We start from the raw sequence: 5,690 nt of genomic DNA, 5'->3' as shown, positions 1-5,690 counted from the left end.
GCTCTTGGCAACAACCTCCACCAATGCACTATGAAGAAGAGCCATTCTATGATGCATATCAATCCAATGGCTATGGTGAATCACCTTGTGATTTTCAAGAACCACCACCATATGCCTATGATTCATATCCTCAACATGAGCCTCAACCACACTCACAAGCCTATTTTCACCAACCACCTTCATATGACCCTAATTCATATCCATCCTACCAACAACCATATGAGCCATATGAACCACACATAGAGCTACCACCACCCCAACATCAACATTTTCAAGAGCCACCCCATCCATATTATTACCAAGATGAACCACCTCCAATATACAAAAATTTTCAACCACAAGATGAATACTACTTTCCACCCCAACCTCCCATGGAAGAATACTCATATCCATTGATCCAAGAGCCACATGATCCTAATCATATTATCCAAGAGGAACAAGAGTCAAGGGATCATCTCAAGGAAGCATTGGATCAATTTCAAGCAACCATGGAGTGTGTTGTGCAACAAGTGGAAAGAATGGAAAATATTGAACCACCACAACTCTACCAAGAAGAACCACCTTCCTACTATGAACCCTTCCCCCAAAATGATGAATCCTTCCACCCACCCCAATCTCTAATGGATGAAACCCTTGGTGTTCTTGTTCAAGGGCAAGAAGAGATGCAAAGGGATGTGCAAAATTTCATGGCCGCCTTGGATGCGGTAACAAATCAATTAGCCTCCCAATGCTTGAACACTCAAGAAACCCCCATGGCTACATGTGGAGAATCGAATGAAGAACATAGCATGAAGGAGAGATTGGAAACTCCGGTGGGAAATGAAGGAAGTTGCTTTGTATTGGAACAATTGGAGGAAGCTTTAATTGTTGAAGACAAGGAAGAAGTGGTAGAAGACTTAGGAGATGTAGAGCCTCCATGGGAACATAGAGTTGAAGAAAACCCCTCCAAGATGATTGAAATTGATGCTAGGGAGGAAAGTGCACACCTTCCAAGGCATATTCCATATGAAGACTTGGATGGGATAGAGAAAGAATTGAGTTCCCTTGGTGATGAAGATCAAGCATCAAGTCTTAGTGGTGAAGAATCCTTTGAGCATGAAGAACCTTCTCCGGTTGGATTTGAAAGCGTTAAGGAGGTAAATTTTTCTCATCCTCCCTATTATGATTTGAGTAAAGGAAACGGTTTAGATAAAATTGTTAAACAAAGGATTGAGATTAAGAGATCTTGTGAAGAGGTGGAAGTCCCTAGAAATGGAAGAACGAGGGTTGGTTATGCTTTGTCAAGATCTTTGGAAGCATCTTTGCCTAGGTTGCCATCTACACCTTCATTTGAGTGGGTGAAATTCATTTCTATTAGTTTTATTATCCCACTTGAATATGGTTTGCTTGAAACGGATGGCCAACTTAGGGAAGTTTGCGGGATGAAGCGTAAGCGGAAAAAGTTTTGTGGTGGGCGTTACAAATCAAGGCTCATTATGGTTGATGCATCAAACATGAGATATAAAGGATGGAGTAGTGCTCAAATAGATGGGTCTAGAAGGATTGTTGGGCACTTTATAGAGAATTCGCCTTACTCACCACCCGGTTGGACTAATAATGATGATCAACATCAAGACGGGTGTGAAAACAAAGTGTGGGACCCCGGATCACAAGAAGATGATCAACTTTGGGAGCCCCAAGCTTGTGAAGAACTCCATCAACACTTGGCTCAATCCATGAGAAATCTTGGGGCACAATGGAGAACCAAGCATTGGTGGGAGTTCCAAGATGAATACAAGCACAACCCACCTTGATAAGAAGCTCCCCATAAGTCCAACTTAAGGACAATAAATAAAAGTGCTTGGTGGGAGACACCCCACCATGGTAAACTCTTTCCATACTCTTTTAGTTTGTTAATAAGTGAATTGAGTTGCCATTATAGGTAGATTCTCATTTTCATTTTTATCTTTTGTAAATATTGGTAGAATTAGTTTAATTTCTTGTTTTTATCGTTTTATCAAGTTTAGTTAGTAGTATAGTATGTTAAATAAGGTTTTATGTTGTTTTGGTAGATGCTTGGAGGTTTAAAATGCTTGGATTGGTGCAAAAACATAGCAAAAATTTTTTGAAAAAAAATAGAGCACCATCCACGCGTACGCGCACTGCGTGCGTACGCGTGCATCAAGCGTTTTGGACCATCCACGCGAGCGCGCCATGCACGCGTACGCGTGGATTGAGAAGTTCCACCTTCCATACCTTGACCCGAGAGTTAGGCCTGCACTGTGCGGAAATTGGGCCTGAGGCACAAACCTATTTGCGCGCTCGCGCACATGACGCGTACGCGCCACTCTCGAAATAAGCCATCCGCGCGCGCGCGGCATGCGTGCGTACGCGTGGATGCCCTTTCTTCCATCCACTTCTTTTCTTCTCCTCTTTCCATTTCTTTCCCTCCTCCTTTCTTCTTTCCCTCCTCCTACCCCTCATCCAACACTTCCGAACACCATTGATAACCATTTATTTTAGTTAGTTAATTAGTTAGATAGTTAGTTTGTTAGTTAGTTTTAGTTTAGTTTTCATTGTATTTTCTCTCTTTTCATCATAAGTGTTGGATTATTGACTTTGTTTACTATGCATTGCTTCCCCCTTATTGCCTAAATGCTAATTTAGCATTAATGTCTTTAGATAATCTTTGTTGGATCCTAGATTGAGGTTATATTTTGCTACTTGGTCTTGAGTTTTTCATGCTTATCTTTTGAAAAATACCAAGTGATGAGAATTGCCTTCGAGCTTGTAACTCTTCTTGAATTACATGATTTGGCCACCATGTGATTTGAGCCTTATTTTGTGATTAGGCAACCTCTTGATGATGGATGATGTTGTGTATTTACCTTAATGCATTGTGTTTCATAATCATATGCATCCATATGTGTTTGGCTTGAATGCTTTCATGCTTCTTTAATGCTTGTTTTACCTTACAAGTTCATTTAAAGCATCTCAAGCATAGTAGAATGAGTAAAGTGCATGCTTCTTTTGTGACATAACTTTTATGCTAACGAGTGTTCTAAACCGTGCAATTTAGAATTCACACACATATTTGTCATTAATGTCACACTAATTCACTCACTCAATTCTAGTGATTTACCTCATTCCAACAATGTATGCTTCCTTGCTTTTATATCTTCTCATCTTATGGTGTTATATTTTTGTTTTTTTATGATGAATGCACCACAAGCAAACATGGAAGCAAGACCAAGAACACGTAGCAATCCGGAGAGTCGCCGTACCCCCTTGCTCATCTTTGAGTGCACCGAGGACGGTGCAAACTTTTAAGTGTGGGGAGGTCGTCTGACCGGTCGGCAATTTTAGGTGACAAATTTCTAATTCCAACACTTTTGTATTTCATTCTAGGATTTTAGGATTTTTACTTGCATTTTCTTAATTTTTGCATATATATACACAATAAGCTTAGTCAAAATAATGAAAATTTTCAAGAATTCTATCTATAGGACACCAATTGATTTGAGTGAAAAACTTTTCATTAAACTTGCTTGAATTATATATCTTGTGGATCATGTTTTGAGCTAAGAACACAAGCAAGTGAGATTTGAGCCTAATGGTGTGGTTACATCTTATAACCACTTATTTTTCCTTCTTGTGTGCATTATTCTCTTTCTATGATTGTAATCTTTGATTTGTTTGATTCTTTATGTCCATTATTTTGTGTATTCATGCACTTATATGATTGAGGCCATCATTTCATTAGCTCATTTATCCAAAAAGCCTTACCTTTTATATTCCATTGTTAGCCAATTTGAGCCTACGATTAACCCACTTGGTTCTTTAATTTAGCACATTACAAGCCTTAAAGCGGAAAACAATAAATGTCCTTATTTGGATCTTTGATTAGCTTAGGCTAGTGTGTGTGAGTATCATTCAAGTGTGGGAACCTTGGGACATTGGGTGAATAAAAGGGTAGTTTTGTATTATTATTGGAAATATTGGGACTTGGGTACATACTCATGTATTGATCAAATGTAAAACCTTATGCATTGAGGTTCTTGTATATAGAAAGAAAAAAATGAGAAAAACAAAAGAAAAAGAAAAGAAAAATAATATGAAAAAGAAAAAAAGAAAAAAATAGAAAAAGAAAGAAAAAAAAGAAAAAGAAAGAAATAAAAAGGGGACAAAATGCCCCAAATCAAAGTGTAGCTTAATAAAGATCAATGCATAAGTGTTGTGAAATGAAAAGGGATACATGAGTATGTGAAAAAGTGAAAAATGGGTAGTTAGGTTAGAACTTAATTGTATAGGATGTCATAGGTTAGGTGGGAAGTTTAAGCTTATCAAAGATTCAAATTTCAAGCTCACTTAACCATATATGCATCATACCTTGACCCTAGCCCCATTACAACCAAAGAAAAGACCTCATGATACTTGTATGCATGCATGAAATATTTGTTGATTGTTAGAAGAAAAACAAATCTTAGAAAGCATGATTAGGAGAGAATTGAGAGAATCGACCCTAAACACTTGAGCGAATAGAGTGCAAACACTACCGATGAGGGTTTGATGCTCAATTACATGTTTCCACCAATGATCATCTCCTTTCATGCAAGTTTGTAAAAATATTTAATAGCTCAATTCAATTGTGGTTTGGCATGGTTGTTAATACCCTTTGCCCTTGTGCTTATATATGCTTCTTGGGAATTAATTTATTTTGACCAAGCAATTGCATTCATGTAGATAGTTGCATATAGGTAGATTGCATTTAGTTAGTTTTCATTGAATAAATGTTGATCCCTTTGCTTTCTCTTGGTTTAAGCATGAGGACATGCTTGGTTTAAGTGTGGGGAGGTTGACAAACCCCAATTTGACGGTTTATCTTGTATTGATTTTAGGGGATTTTATAACCTTTTACCCACATTTATTCAATGAAATAGCATGGTTTTGTATATTCTCCTTTAATTGTGCTCAAGAGTGAAAACATGCTTTTTAGGCCTTAAAATAGATGAATCTAATTCACCTTGATTCCATTAGATGCCTTGATATGTTTGTTAAGTGATTTAAGGTTTAGGAGGCAAAGATTGGATCAAGGGAATGAAGAAAGAAGCATGAAAAGTTGGAGAACTCATGAAGAAATGAAAGAACCGGAAAGCTGTCAAGCCGACCTCTTCGCACTTAAACGACCATAACTTGAGCTACAGAGGTCCAAATGATGCGGTTCCAGTTGGGTTAGAAAGCTAACATCCGGGGCTTCGAAACGATATAAGATTTGCCATAGTTGCTTGGTGGACGAAATTGTGATCACTATTCTTTGAGTTGCATTCATCAACTTGGTGCTGTAGTTGCACGTAATTGTAAAATTATGGAATTTGAAATTGGCACGAGTGGACACAACTCCGTTCAACTAACCAGCAAGTGTACTAGGTCGTCCAAGTAATAAACCTTACGTGAGTAAGGGTCGATCCCACAGAGATTGTTGGTATGAAGCAAGCTATGGTCACCTTGTAAATCTCAGTTAGGCAGATTAAATTGGTTTATGGGTTTTCGGAAATAGAAATAAGAAAATAAATAATAAAAGGGATAGAGTACTCATGCAGCTTCATTGGTGGGAATTTCAGATAAGCGAATGGAGATACTGTATGGCTCAAGGACGCCTGCTCTCCCACTGCTTCAACTCAATCCTTCTTACTCCTTTCCATGGCAAGCTG

The sequence above is a fragment of the Arachis hypogaea genome, chromosome 6 (assembly GCF_003086295.3).
Source record: "Arachis hypogaea cultivar Tifrunner chromosome 6, arahy.Tifrunner.gnm2.J5K5, whole genome shotgun sequence".
Lineage (NCBI taxonomy): Eukaryota > Viridiplantae > Streptophyta > Magnoliopsida > Fabales > Fabaceae > Arachis > Arachis hypogaea.
Note: the sequence above shows the minus strand (reverse complement) of the source record.